The sequence below is a fragment of the Grampus griseus genome (assembly GCF_964374135.1).
Source record: "Grampus griseus genome assembly, chromosome: 5".
NCBI lineage: Eukaryota > Metazoa > Chordata > Mammalia > Artiodactyla > Delphinidae > Grampus > Grampus griseus.
Genome location: NC_138998.1, coordinates 70,847,037 through 70,863,329, shown reverse-complemented (window position 1 = coordinate 70,863,329; position 16,293 = coordinate 70,847,037). Strand labels below are relative to the sequence as shown.

General features: G+C 36.5%; 1 protein-coding gene across 3 annotated transcripts in view; it reads left to right on the top strand.

Annotated features, from left to right (window-relative positions):
* The window catches only part of ACAP2 (ArfGAP with coiled-coil, ankyrin repeat and PH domains 2), a 164,341-nt gene that overhangs the window by 74,492 nt on the left and 73,556 nt on the right, over nucleotides 1–16,293 (top strand). The window lies entirely within an intron of this gene.

Here is a 16,293-nt window from a genome sequence, read left to right as displayed (position 1 = left end):
AAGTTTTAATTTTTTTTTATTGAAGTATAGTTAATTTACAATGTTATGTTTCAAGTATACAGCAAAGTGATTCAGTTATACATATATATATATATTCTTTTTCAGATTCCTTTCCATTATAGGTTATTACAAGATAGTATAGTTTTCTTCACTATACAGTAGGTCCTTATTGTTTACCTATTTTATATATAGTAGAGTGTATTATGTTAATCCCAAACTGCTATCCTCCCTCTCCCCACCCCCATTATCCCCTTTGGTAACCAGAAGTTTGTGTTCTGTGTCTGTGAGTCTATTTCTGTTTTGTTAATAAGTTCATTTGTATCATTTTTTTAGATTCCACATATAAGTGATATCCTATGATATTTGTCTTTCTCTGTTTTACTTCACTTAATAATCTCTAGGTCCATCCATGTTGCTGCAAATGGCATTATTTCATTCTTTTTAGTGGCTGAGTAGTATTCTGTTGTGTGTGTGTGCATATATATATATATACACACACGCACACACACACACACACACACCCCCCACATCTTCTTTATTCATTTCTCTGTTAATGGATATTTAGGTTGCTTCCATGTCTTGGCTATTGTAAATAGTGCTGATATGAACATTGGGGTGCATATATCTTTTCAAATCAGAGTTTTCTCCAGAAATATGCCCAGAAGGGGGATTTCTGGATCATATGGCAACTCTATTTTTAGTTTTTTAAGGAAACTCCATACTGTTCTCGATAATGACTGCACCAATTTATATTCCCACCAACAGTGTAGGAGGGTTTCTTTTTCTCCACATCCTCTCCAGCATTTATTATTTGTAGACTTTTTGATGGTGCCCATTCTGACCACAGTGAGGTGATACCTCATTTGTAGTTTTGATTTGTATTTCACAGTAATTAGCAGTGTTGAGCATCTTTTCATGTGCCTCTTGACCATCTGTATGTCTTCTTTGGAGAAATGTCTAGGTCTTCTGCCCATTTTTTTTTACTGGGTTGTTTGTTTTTTTTTGATATTGAGCTGTTTGTATAGTTTGGAAATTAATCCCTTGTTGGTCACAATATTTGCAAATATTTTCTCCTATTCAGTAGGTTGTCTTTTCATTTTGCCTCCTTGGGTAGGTTTATTCCTAGGTACTTTATTCTTTTTCGATGTGATGGTAAATGGGATTGTTTTCTTAATTTCTCTTTCTGATATTTGGTTGTTAGTGTATAGAAATGCAACAGATTTCTGTATGTTAATTTTGTATCCTGCAACTTTACTGAATTCATTGATGAGCTCTATTAGTTTTCTGGTAACATCTTCAGGATTTTCTATATAGAGCATCATGTCATCTGCAAACAGTGACAATTTTACTTCTTCTTTTCCAACTTGGATTCCTTTTATTTCTTTTCCTTCTCTAATTGCTGTGGCTAGGACTTCCAAAATTATGTTGAATAAAAGTGGCGAGAGTGGACATCCTTGTCTTTTTGTGATCTTAGAGGAAATGCTTTCAGCTTTTCATCATTGAGTATGATGTTAGCTGTAGGTTTGTCATATATGACCTTTATTATGTTGAGGCAGGTTCCCTCTATGCCCACTTTCTGAAGAGTTTTTATCATAAATGGATGCTGAATTTTATCAAAAGCTTTTTCTGCATCTATTGAAATGATCATATGGTTTTTATTCCTCAATTTGTTAATGTGGTGTATCACACTGATTGATTTGCAGATATTGAAAAGTCCTTGCATCCCTGGAATAAATCCCACTTCTTCATGGTGTATGATCCTTTTAATGTATTGTTGGATTCAGTTTGCTGGTATTTTGTTGAGGATTTTTACATTGTGTTCATCAGTGATATTGGCCTATACTTTTCTTTTTTGATATCTTTGTCTGATTTTGGTATCAGGGTGACTGTGGCCTCATAGAATGAGTTTGGGAGTGTTCCTTCCTCTGCAGTAGTTTGGAATAGTTTCAGAAGGATAGGTGTTAACTCTTCTTTAAATGTTCGGTAGAATTTACCTGTGAAACCATGTTCTGGACTTTTACTTCTTGGGAATTTTTAAATTACTGATTCAATTTAAGTACTGGTAGTTGGTCTGTTCATATATTCTATTTCCTCCTGGTTCAGTCTTGGGAGAGTGTACCTTTCTAAGAATTTGTCCATTTCTTCTAGGTTGTCCATTTTATTGGTATATAATTGCTCATAGTATTCTCCCTATGATCCTTTGTATTTCTGTGGCGTCGGTTGTAACTTCTCCTTTTTCATTTCTGATTTTATTGATTTGGGCCCTCTCCCTTCTTTTCTTGATGAGTCTGGCTAAAGGTTTATCAGTTTTGTTTATCTTTTCTGAGAACCAGCTTTTAGTTTCACTGATCTTTCTATTGTTTTTTTAGTCTCTATTTCATTTATTTCTGCTGTGATCTTTGTGATTTCTTTTCTTTTACTAAGTTTGGATTTTGTTTGTTCTTCTTTCTCTAGTTGCTTTATACGTAAGATTAGGTTGTTTGTTTGAGATTTTTCTTGTTTCCTGAAGTAGAATTGTATTGCTATAAACTTCCCTCTTAGAACTGCTTTTGCTGCATCCCATAGGTTTTGGATAGTTGGTTCTTTTTTTGCTTTCATTAGTCTCCAGGCGTTTTAAAATTTCCTCTTTGATTCCTTCAGTGATCCATTGGTTGTTTAGTAGCATATTGTTTAGCCTCCATGTGTGTGTGTGTTTTTTTGCAGTTTTTCTTCTTGTAGTTGATTTCTAGCCTCACAGCCTTGTGGTCAGAAAAGATATTTGATATGATTTCAATTTTCTTAAATTTACTGAGGCTTGCTACATGGCCCAGCATGTGATCTGTTTTGGAGAATGTTCCATGTGCCCTTGAAAAGAATGTGTTCTGCAGCTTTTGGATGGAATGCTCTATAAATATCAATTAAGTCTGTCTGGTCTATATGTCATTTAAGTCCTGTATTTCTTCATTGATTTTCTGTCTAGATAATCTGTCCATTGATGTAAGTGGGGTGTTAAAGTCCCCCACTATTATTGTGTTAATGTCAGTTTCTCCTTTTGTGTCTGTTAACATTTGCCTTATGTATTGAGGTGCTCCTATGTTGGGTGCATATATATTTACAATTATATCTTCTTCTTGGATTGATCCTTTGATCATTATGTAGTGTCCTTCTCTGTCTCTTGTAACAGTCTTTATTTTAAAGTCTATTTTGTCTGTTATAAGTATTGCTACTCCAGCTTTCTTTTGATTTCCATTTGCATGGAATACCTTTTTCCATCCCCTTACTTTCAGTCTGTATGTGTCTCCAGATCTGAAGTGAGTCTCTTGTAGGCAGCAAATACACGGGTCTTATTTTTGTATCCATTCAGCTAGTCTCTGTCTTTTGGTAGGAGCATTTAGTCCATTTACATTTAAGGTGATGATGACCAATATATTTGTTTCTATTGCTGTTTTCTTAATTGTTTTGGATTTGTTTTTATAGGTCTTTTTTCTCCTTTCTTCTTTTGTTTTGTCTTATGATTTGATGACTTCTCTTCTAACAACACTGTTACGTTTGTATTCCTTTTTCTTCTTTGTGTGTATATCTATTATAGATTTTTGTTTTGCAGTTACCATGAGGTTTTTGTATAGGAGTCTATATTTATACATGCTTGTTTTAAGTTGCTGATCTCTTAATTTCAAACACATTTTAAATAACCTGCATTTGTACCCTCCTCCCCTCATGATCACTGTTTTTTTTTGTTGTTTTGTTTTTAAAATTTATTTATTTATTTATTCACTTATTTGTTTGTTTGTTTCTTTCTTTCTTTATTGCCATGTTGGGTCTTTGTTTCTGTGCAAGGGCTTTCTCTAGTTGCGGCGAGCGGGCACCACTCTTCATCATGGTGCGCGGGCCTCTCACTGTTGCAGCCTCTTGTTGCAGAGTACAAGCTCCAGATGCGCAGGCTCAGTAGTTGTGGCTCATGGGCCTAGTTGCTCCGCGGCATGTGGGATCTTGTCCCAGACCAGGGCTCGAACCCATGTCCCCTGCATTGGCAGGCAGATTCTCAGCCCCTGCGCCACCAGGGAAGCCCCACTGTTTTTGATATTATATTCTGCATCAAATTGTTTTCTATATCCCTTAACTGCTTATTGTGTATACAAATGATTTTACTACTTTTGTCTTTTAACCTTACTACTAGCTTTGTTTGTGGATGATTTCCTACCTTTATTGTATGTTTGCCTTTACCAGTGAACTTTTCCATTTTGTGATTTTCTTGTTTCTAGTTGTGGCCTTTTCTGCCTAGAGAAGTTCCTTTAGCATTTGTTGTAAAGCTGGTTTGGTGGTGCTGAATTCTTTCAGCTTTTGCTTGTCTGTAAAGCTTTTGACCTCTCCATCAAATCTGAATGAGAGCCTTGCTGGGTAGATTATTCTTGGTTTTTCTCTTTCATCACTTTAAGTGTATCTTGCCACTCCCTTCTGGCCTGTAGAGTTTTGCTGAAAAATTAGCTGATAACTTTATGGGAGTCCCCTTGTATGTTATTTGTTGCTTTTCCCTTGTTGCTTTTAATATTCTCTCTTATCTTTAATTTTTGTCATTTTGATTACAGTGTGTTGTGGTGTATTCCTCTATGGGTTAATTCTGTATGGGACTCTCTGCACTTCCTGGACTTGGATGACTATTTCCATCCCCAGATTAGGGAAGTTTTCAGCTATTGTCTCTTCAAATATGTTTTTAGGCCCTTCCTCTCTTCTCCTTTTGGGACCCCTATCAAGTGAATATTAGCACGCTTGATGTTGTCCCAGAGGTCTGCTAAACTGTCCTTATTTCTTTTCATTCTTTTTTCTTTTTTCTGTTCAGGGACAGTGATTTCCACTATTTTGTCTTCCAGCTCAGTGATCCATCCTTCTGCCTCAGTTAGTCTACTATTCATTCCTTCTAGTGTATTTTTCATTTCAGTTATTGTATTCTTTAATTCTGTTTGGCTGTTCTTTATATATTCTAATTCTTTGTTAAAAACTTCTAATTTCTCACTCTGTGCATCCCTTATCCTAAGTTCTTTGATCATCTTTATGGTTGTTATTCTGAACAAGATCTTTCTTGGTTAGATTGCCTATCTTCCTTCACTTTGTTTTTCTGGAGTTTTATCTTGTTCCTTTGTCTGAAACATATTCCTCTGTCACCTAATTTTTTGTAAATTGCTATTTGTATTTTTATGGATGTGGTAGGTTCGTTAAGTTTCTTGACCTTGGAAAAGTGGCCCTCTGTAGGAGACGTCCTATGTGTCCCAGCAGTGCACTCCCCTCTTGTCACAAGGGCTAGGGGCCAGCTGGTCCAGGGTAGTGTCTGGCCTGTGTTTGTGGACTTGGTCCACATGCTGCTGGACTGTAATTTTCTTGCTTCTGTTGTCTGCCCCCTGGTGGGTGAGACTGGTCTAGAGGCTTCTGCAAGCTTCCTGACAGGAGAGGCCGGTGCCTGCCTCCTGGTGGGTGGGGCTGGGTATTCATCTTCTGGTGGGCAGGGCCATTCTAGGGGTGTGTCTAGAGGCTGCTGTGGGCTCAGGAAGTCTTTAGATAGCCTGTCTGCTGATGAATGGGGCTGTGTCCTTGCTCAGTTTTTTGTTTGGCCAGAGGTGTCCCAGCAACTGGAGCCTACAGGCTTTTAGGTGGGGCCAGGTCTCTGTGCCAAAATGTCAGCCTCCAGGAGAGCTCACGCAGATGAATATTCCCTGATACATCTGCCAGCAGTGTTTGTGTCCCCAGGGTGGGCCACAGTCACCCAGGAGCCTCCCTAGGAGACCCTCCAAGACCAGAATTAGGTCTGGCCCAGGCTCCTATCAAATTACTGCTTTTGCCCTTGGTCCTGGTATACCTGAGATTTTGTGTGTGCTCTTTAAGAGTGAAGTCTCTATTTCCCCCAGTCCTGTGGAGCTTCTGCAGTCAAGCCCCACTGACCTTCAAGGCCAAATGCTCTGGGGGCTCTCCTTCCTGGTGCCAGACCTCTAGGCTGGGGGCCTGATGTGGGGCTCAGCATTCTCACTCTTATGCGAGAACATCTGTAATTTAATTCTCTAGTTTGTGGGTGTCCTACCCGGGGGGTATGGGATTTGATTATATCACAGGTGCACCCCTCCTACCAGTCTTGTTGTGGTTCTGTCTGTATGTCTTTAGTTGTAGAGAATCTTTTCTGGTAGGTTTCAGTCTTTTTCAATGATGGTTGTTCTGCAGATTGTTGTGATTTTGGTGTGTTCGTGAGAGGAGGTGATCTTAGGGTTCTTCTACTCTACCATCTTGGCCACTCTCTAAAAGTTTTAATTTTGGGACTTCCCTGGTGGCACAGTGGTTAAGAATCCACCTGCCAGTGCAGGGGACACAGGTTTGATCCCTGGTCCAGGAAGATCCCACATGCCATGAAGCAACTAAGCCCATGCATCACAACTACTGAGCCTGCGCTCTAGAGCCTGCAAACCACAACTGCTGAGCCCATGTGCCACAACTACTGAAGCCTGTGCCCCTAGAGCCCGTGCTCCGCAACAAGAGAAGCCACCGCAATGAGAAGCCCACGCACTGCTATGAAGAGTAGCCCCTGCTCGCCGCAACTAGAGAAAGCCTGCGTGTAGCAACAAAGACCCAACACAGCCAAAAATAAATAAATAAAAATAAATAGAAGTTTTAATTTTGATGAAATCCAATTTATCTTTTTTTTTCTGTTCCTCCTGCTTTTGGGGTCATATCCAAGAATCCACTGCTAAATTCCAGATCATGCAGATTAATCCCTTTGTTTTCTTCTAATATTTTTATGATTTTAGCTCTAATATTTTGCACCAATTTGTTTTTAATGACCTCTTATTAATTTTCTTTTTGCCTTCTATTGAATTTGGATGCTAGTGTAGAGTATATTTGATTTCTTTTTAAATCAGGGACCTTTGGGATTCAAACTTCTTAAAAAGTGTAATATAATGAGAATTAAATTCTTTTAAGTTACTGATTTTAAATTAACATAACAGGTTAAATTTTTTTGTAATATAGTATCCTTTGTAGTAATCCTGTTTCTTATATTTTCTTTAAATCAGTAAGTCTTATATTATTGCTTTATATAAGAATATTTTGCTTTTTGTTATAGTTTTATATGTGAAAAGTTATGAGTAAGATAAACTTCTGGTAAATAAATAGTTTAAATGTATGTTGAAATCTGTCCTGTCAAGAAAACTTAAGTTCAGAGTATTTTATAAATCATTCTCTTAGTAAATTGAGTCTTTAAAAATGAGGTTTGTTTGAAGCAAGGTATATAAGTATAGTTTGCTTCAAGAGGATAGCGGTTGGTCTTTTTAGTGCTAGTGCTATTAATGTGCAGCTGGTTTCCTGAACTAATTCCAATAATGTGGTTTTTTTTTTCCTTTTCTAAAATTGAAAGCAATCGATATTTCTTAATTTTAACATTGTAAAAAGAGCATAGAATTTAGATAGAAACAACTTTGAGTTTAGGCTTCACTGTTATTAGCTGTATAATTTTGGTCAGTTTATTTAATCACTTTCATTTTTCATTTTACTGTTCTATAAAAGGGGAATAGTAGAATTTGCGATACCAACGTGTAAGGGTGTTGTGATGAGGAACAAAATATGTGCAGCTAGATCCTGGGGAGTGATACTTCTTCCTTTACTATATTGGTTGGTATCCGTTCGGGAAAACAGAAACCACATACGGTATTTCTTATAGAAGGGTTTTAATATAGTGAATTGGTTACAAAGTGTTGGAAGGGTTGTAGGAATGCAAAAAGCCACAGTGAAAAAATAAAAAAAGCCTAGAGATTAGTCAAAGTAGGAAGGAGCTACTGTCCTTAGGGGTTGCAGGAGCAAGGGTGGAAGTGGTGGTGCTAGAGCCCCTAAGTACTGCACTCTTGAGAACACTGCCATTGTTGCCGAGCCAGGAAGTAAGGGGTTGCCTGCTTGCTGTGGCTGCAAGAGCCTCGGAGCCTGCAGTCCCATTGACACCCTCAGATTGGTCACTGACGCTGCCGAAATTTGGAGTAGCTCAGTTGCTCACTAATGGCTGTGTCAGAACAGAAGCAGAAAAAGAAAGTGGCTTCTCCTTATCTCCTGCCTCTTAATCTAACATCAGATCCTATTTGCAGAACCTAACCTCTTGGCTTGCAGCGGGGTTGGGAAATATGCTTTGCAGATTTCTAGCTCCTGGCAACATAGAGGAGGAGATTATGGAAGGGTGATGTAGTGGTGAAAGCCAGTAAACAACTGGCACACCAACCATAAAGGCTATAATTTTGAAAACAGTTTTAGTAAGCAAATTATTGTGCAGTCTTAGCAATTTTCATCCTTGAAACCTCTTTCTGTGACTTTTCTTTTTCCCCCCATACTCCATATCCCACACATTAACAAAATATACCCCAGATCCTATAATAAATAGTTGCTCTGTCACCTCCAAGTCTAAACTACTACCATCTTTTGTTTAGGATTATATAACTTGTATCTCTGCTTCTTTACTTGCCCTTCTAAATATAGTGAGTTATGTATACAGCAGCCAGAATGAACTTTTAAAAATATAAATTAATTCACAGTACTCTCCTGTTCTAGTTCCCTGTTACACTCAGAATAAAATCCTAACCAAGCCCTATATGAAGAGGCTCCTGCTGATAACTTTCTGATCTCATCTCTCTTCTCTGTCCAGTTGTAGCCTCTTGGGCTCTTTGTTCTTCTTTGAACATGCCAAAGTAATTCTCATGTTACAGCCTTTGTACTTGCAGTCTGTTTGGTGTGGCATGTTCCTCCTCCACGTTTATGTGCGACTGTTTCCTTACCATATTGCTTTTCTTTCTATAGGTCTCCCTCACTTTAATAGATCACTGCCTCTACGAGAAGCCTTCCTTGACCACCATATGGTTACTGTCTATCAATTTACCCTGCCTTTTGCGTGCGCACACACATACCATGTATATTCTTAAATATGTGTACTCATTTTATTGTCTGTTCCTCTCTAAGTTTTATGACTGTAGGCACTTTGTTGTATTCATCTCTGCTACTACCACCTAGAAGAGTCCTTGGCAGGAAGGAGTTACTCATGGCAGGATTGAGGACACTGAGATTATGACAACGCTTGTAATGTTTTTTTAGTCATTAAATGAATAAAGATGTGTTAAATCAGTGAAAATTCAGTGAACAAATAGACAGAAGTATTTAATATTCTTTAGAAATGCTTAATATGCTTTAGAAAGATAATTTGCAAACTAAGAGGAGATCACTATTTGTCTGCCTGTCTGCCTAGAGGTCTAAATGCTATAGGTTGGTGATCTTGTGTGTGTTTACATGTATACTTATATATATGTATATAGGAGAGCTCTGATACTACACCCAGATGTCTAGTGCCTTTCTAATTTTATTCCCATATTCCTTTTTACAGCATCTCAGAAGTTTTTCTACTAATAACTATAGGTATGAAATTGTGAGACCGTAGTTTACTTTCTTTTAATTTTCTTGCCTTTTATATAGTTGCTATGCTCTGTGCTTTACCTGGCCTTTTTGTTTCTTGTTAACAAATACTTTTCCCTTAGTTTTTTCAGTAGGAGTGACCTCTTTGTACTTGAATCACAATCTTTATTTTTTATTATTATTATTATTATTATTATTTTTGCTGTACACGGGCCTCTCACTGTTGCGGCCTCTCCCGTTGTGGAGCACAGGCTCCGAACGCGCAGGCTCAGCGGCCGTGGCTCACGGGCCCAGCCGCTCCGCGGCATGTGGGATCTTCCCAGACCGGGGTACGAACCCGTGTCCCCTGCATCGGCAGGCGGACTCTCAACCACTGCGCCACCAGGGAAGGCCGAATCACAATCTTTATATTTGTGGCAAAGGTTCTTCCCGCATCGTAACGCTGTATACTTCAACTAGATTAAAGATAGGGATGACACATATCTTGTTTACTGTTATATCCTTAGTACTTGCATAATTCTTACCTTGGGGAAGTCATTTAATTTTTCTAAGCTTTGCATTCCACCTCTGTAAAATGAAGGAGCTTTTACTAGATGACTTTTAATTATAAAGTATTAATTATTATAAGATTTAAATATGATCTCAGAGTCACTTGTTAAAAATGTGGGAAAGCCTAGTTGTATAAAATGCTTTATTTTAGTAGCATTCTGTTCAGTGAAATTTTAATTACATAGCATTATAGGATAAAGGAGACTTTGTAGGATAAGACAAACTGCTTTCTAAAAGGTAATAAACACTGGAATCTGCTTTATATTCTATAGCAAAGCTCATAACACTTAAGTCTTGGTGTATCACTTTGTATCAGGATAAAAGGCTAGGTGTTACAGAGATGATATTTATGAATAACTTTGTGGGCTTAAATAAATGTGTGAAATAATGTAACCATTTGGGTTTTTAGCCAAGTAAGATTAAACATAGATTGGGTTTAGATTATCCAGTCATTTAAAAAATAAATTATTTGGATTCTTTTGTGATTTATTTTCTCTGTAAAAATGGATAGTACTGTTCCTTATTCCTTATAGAATGAGAACTTCCTAGGGTTGCTCTTTAACTCATATGTTTTTTATAAGGTGCCAACTCATAACTTTTCCAGAGCAGGTCATATATGCTACATTCTACTATGTACTACAGTTGATTTGACTACTTTGTTTTCCTGGAACTTAGAGCTCTGTTTCTGTAACGTCGCTGATGACTCTTTTGGATTCTAATTTGCTGTTAGTATGAGGAAATTGGAATATTATTTTGATTATTTGCTGAATGAAGTTTTGAAGTTGAATTGCTGCATAAAATTCTGTGAAAATATATGACCCTTTTTGTTTTGTTTTTTTGTGAGTTTGGTTTTCCATATTACAGCTGTCTACTCATTCGCTCAACAAATGGTTTTAGGTAGTGAGAATATAGTAGTTCAGTGCTTCCCAACGGTTCTCATCTCATGGCACAGGTAGAAACTGATGGTTGTATTTGTATGAGACACTGGAGAAAACTTCTAGGGGACATAAGGTGTCATGTCCTGTCTGGGTGTTGGTGAAAAATGTTTAGATTTCCTTTTTATGGAATTACATTAAATAATTAATAAATATTTAATAAATAATTTATTTTTATAGAATTATGTTAAAATAAAACCTAAAGTGTTAGGAAAGATATTACATATTGAATGTGTATAACACTTCCATATATTTAAAATATATATACATATATATTTTAACATCTTTATTGGAGTATAATTGCTTTACAATGGTGTGTTAGTTTCTGCTTTCTAACAAAGTGAATCAGTTATACATATACATATGTTCCCATATCTCTTCCCTCTTGCGTCTCCCTCCTTCCCACCCTCCCTATCCCACTCCTCTAGGTGGTCACAAAGCACCAAGCTGATCTCCCTGTGCTATGCGGCTGCTTCCCCCTAGCTATCTGTTTTACGTTTGGTAGTGTATATATGTCCATGCCACTCTCTCACTTTGTCACAGCTTACGCTTCCCCCTCCCCATATCCTCAAGTCCATTCTCTAGTAGGTCTGTGTCTTTATTCCCATCTTAACCCTAGGTTCTTCATGACCTTTTTTTTTTTTCTCTTAGATTCCATATATATGTGTTAGCATATGGTATTTGTTTTTCTCTTTCTGACTTACTTCACTCTGTATGACAGACTCTAGGTCCATCCACCTCACTACAAATAACTCAGTTTCGTTTCTTTTTATGGCTGAGTAATATTCCATTGTGTATATGTGCCACATCTTCTTTATCCATTCATCCAATGATGGACACTTAGGTTGCTTCCATCTCCTGGCTGTTGTAAATAGAGCTGCAATGAACATTTTGGTACATGACTCTTTTTGAATTATGGTTTTTCTCAGGGTATATGCCCAGTAGTGGGATTGCTGGGTCGTATGGTAGTTCTATTTGTAGTTTTTTTTAAAGAACCTCCATACTGTTCTCCCTAGTGGCTGTATCAATTTACATTCCCACCAGCAGTGCAAGAGTGTTCCCATTTCTCCACACCCTCTCTAGCATTTATTGTTTCTAGATTTTTTGATGATGGCCATTCTGACCAGTGTGAGATGATACCTCATTGTAGTTTTGATTTGCATTTCTCTAATGATTAATGATGTTGAGCATTCTTTTATGTGTTTGTTGGCAATCTGTATATCTTCTTTGGAGAAATGTCTATTTAGGTCTTCAGCCCATTTTTGGATTGGGTTGCTTGTTTTTTTGTTATTGAGCTGCATGAGCTGCTTGTAAATTTTGGAGATTAATCCTTTGTCTGTTGCTTCATTTGCAAATATTTTATCCCATTCTGAGGGTTGTCTTTTGGTCTTGTTTATGGTTTCCCTTGCTGTGCAAAAGCTTTTAATAAGTTTCATTAGGTCCCATTTGTTTATTTTTGTTTTTATCCCCATTTCTCTAGGAGGTGGGTCAAAAAGGATCTTGCTGTGATTTATGTCACAGAGTGTTCTGCCTATGTTTTTCTCTAAGAGTTTGATAGTTTCTGGCCTTACATTTAGGTCTTTAATCCATTTTGAGCTTATTTTTGTTTATGGTGTTAGGGAGTGTTCTAATCTCATACTTTTACATGTACGTGTCCAGTTTTCCCAGCACCGCTTTTTGAAGAGGCTGTCTTTTCTCCACTGTATATTCTTGCCTCCTTTATCAAAGATAAGGTGACCATATGTGAGCGGGTTTATCTCTGGGCTTTCTCTCCTGTTCCATTGATCTATCTTTCTCTTTTTGTGCCAGTACCATACTGTCTTGATTACTGTAGCTTTGTAGTATAGTCTGAAGTCAGGGAGCCTGATTCCTCCAGCTCGATTTTTTGTTCTCAAGATTGCTTTGGCTATTCGGGGTTTTTTGTGTTTCCATAAAAATTGTGAAATTTTTTGTTCTAGTTCTGTGAAAAATGCCAGTGGTAGTTTGATAGGGATTGCATTGAATCTGTAGATTGCTTTGGGTAGTAGCGTCATTTTCACAATGTTGATTCTTCCAATCGAACAACATGGTATATCTCTCCATCTATTTGTATAATCTTTAATTTCTGTCATCAATGTCTTATAATTTTCTATATACAGGTCTTTTGTCTCCTTAGGTAGGCTTATTCCTAGATATTTTATTCTTTTTGTTGCAGTGGTAAATGGGAGTGTTTTCTTAATTTCACTTTCAGATTTTTCATCATTAGTGTATAGGAATACCAGAGATTTCTGTGCATTAATTTTGTATCCTGCTACTTTACCAAATTCATTGATTAGCTCTAGTAGTTTTCTGGTAGCATTTTTGGGATTCACTGTGTATAGTATCCTGTCATTTGAAAAGTGACACTTTTACTTTTTCTTTTCCAATTTGTATTCCTTCTATTTCTTTTTCTTCTCTCTGTGTGTATAACACTTCCATATATTTAAAAAATATTTTAATGAGAAACTTGAAGTGGCTTCCCTGAACATAACTTAAAAAAAAAACAATCTTATGCATGAAATGATTTCAAGCAATTCCTGATCAAGATTTAAAAATTGATGATCTTTTCAAATTCTTGGCCATTGTCATTGATGAGAACTTTGTCTTCATAGGTAGACATATTAGTGAAAGGCAGATGAGCACTTATTGCCCTTTCCTCCTGATTGACAGGAACTCTTTTATCACTTGTAATTAGAATTTAAATAATTACATATCTTTAAATTATACCTTAAAGGAGCAATCATTCATTAAGTGGGGCTGCTCTTCCTTTTCTTTCATTGACACATGTAATGCTTAAATTTTCTGTGATAAATTGAATGGATTTTGAATAAAATAATGATGAAGCTTTTCTGTAGGTATACGTAGAAGTTGCTCTACTTACTAAACCCCATTTACCCACTTTTTTTTTTTTTTTTTTTTTTTGCGGTACACGGGCCTCTCACTATTGTGGCCTCTCCCGTTGCAGAGCACAGGCTCCGGACGCACAGGCTCAGCGGCCATGGCTCACGAGCCCAGCCGCTCCGCGGCATGTGGGATCCTCCCAGACCGGGGCACGAACCCGCATCCCCTGCATCGGCAGGCGGACTCTCAACCATTGCGCCACCAGGGAAGCCCCCATTTACTCACTTTCAATAATTCTATTTTTGGATTCAGATTATAGCACTGACTCCCTAGTGACTCATTCTTAGCCTCTTGTTTCCAGCACTTTGAATCCATAAAGATTGTTGGTACATGTTAATTGTCAAAAATATCAAGGATTGTTTGAAATAAGATCATCAGATTTAGAACACCAGTTAACTAAGCCACCTTTTAAAGTCAATAACTAGCACTAAACACATCTGCAAGTTGAAAGTTGTTCCTCCTTAAACTTTTTGAATTCTACTTTTAAATCATAAACTTAGGCAAAACTCTTCCTTTGGACAGCTAGTACACTGTTGTATGAAAACAGTAGAAAGTGATATTCCTTTTTTAAAATTTTTTTGGCCACGCTGCACAGCATGCAGGATTTTAGTTCCCCGAACAGGGATAGAACCCGTGCCCCCTGCATTGGAAGCCTGGAGTCTTAACCACTGGACAGCCAGGGAAGTCCCCAGAGCATGATATACTTGTCTCACTTCTATACAAAAAGCTGAAAAAAATTGAAATATTTTGAATATTTGTTTAGATTCATGTATCATTTTCATAAAATTTAATTTGGAATTTATATCTACATGTAACCTTTTACATATAAGAGATCCTTTGTGAAATAATGTACTACTAGATCTTCACAGCTTTCTAAATGAATTCTTAACGTAAATTTACGTCTTGCTGTCTTTGTAGCTGTTCTATCAGTATGCAAAGTTACAGTGTTTCCAAATTTATCCTGTTTGTTTGTTTTAAAGTTTTCTTTTGGCATTTGAGTATTTCATCCCTAGGAATTTGTTTTGGTGCTTAGTAAAACAATCAGTGTTCTTCCAAGATAATCTTCTATTCAGAAATTTTAAGTATTGCTGTTAGTTTGAGTACAGTTATTAACATGTAGAATCATTGGGCAGCAATGAAAACTTTTTGATACAGTTGTCTTCTGGGTTAGTAATTATTGCTGTGTTTATTTGGCACGCCATCAAACGCATCTGTTAATTCTGTTATTTGAATGCGGCACATTTTCTATTTCCTTTGCTTCTTTGGAAATTACAAAGTTCTGAAATTTTCCTTGTAGGCTGGTATATTATACAGTTTTGCAATTGTATGAGGCATTCTGGCTCTAGCTGTTAATTGAGTAGTAACCTTTTAAGCAGTTTAGTAATCTGATATAGTTATAACTAATGTGATAAAAGAACTTTGTTTCTTATTTTGTGTTTGTAGAAGTTTAAAGTGCAAATCTTTTTCTGTATTAAATGGATATTTTGTGTTGAAGTCCTGTATGATTTGCTTCTGTAATTGCTTTATTTAATAACTCTTTCATGTAAAAATACATTTTGGTTAAAGAAGAGAATTTTGGAAATGTGTTTGCCTTATGAACGTAATGGCTTTCCAGCACTGTTTGATGAAAAAGTTGTCCATTATGGTGGAAAACGACAACCAGTAAAAAATCAGATCTATTTAAATATGAGATAAAATAGGATATGTTTTAAGGTTCAAAAGTTGATTATGTGTATAATTTTCTGCATTCTTAAAATGTTTTAAAGTAAATTATATTGCAAGATTATAAAATTAGGCATTTAGTAAAGATAGGAAATATTAATTCATTTTAGTTTATTCAACAAATGTTACGCTTATTTATGATCAAAAAATCAAAATTTCAAAATGTTTTGAATCTGCAATCCCATTTAAAATGATATAATTATGTGCATTTAATTCCATCTTCAGAAATAAATGTTTTTTAATAATTTAAAATAAAACAGAATTAAATTTCATTAAGAGTCAGACTTTGGCTAATTAACATTAAAAGCCAATAATAAATAAATACCAAGAAGTAAGAGCCAAAAAATAACAAAATCAATTGCATTCTAATAGGAATACCTTATAACTAATGATGATGATGCTAAGGAAACAATCATACATACCTTGTTAATAGGAAAAATGTGAAAAATGACAATAGGAGCAAGAATTGTGAAAAATAAGCAAAAGAAAGATGCAATATTTGACAGGGCGTACAAAACAAAGAAGTGATGACAAACAAATTGTGACTAAAATAGCTTTGGATGATTCAAATAGTAATGCCATGTAACTTTTCCCCTGAAATGTCACTATTTTAGTGTGCCATGACCTAAGCATTGAGAACGTTTATAGTAGTAAATTGGTTCCCATTCCCAGAGATTGGATTTATGTCATCTGGAGTGCGGCATTAGAATTTTTAAAATCTCCCCAGGTGATTCTGACATGCAGTAAAATTTGAGGACCATTACTTTCGATC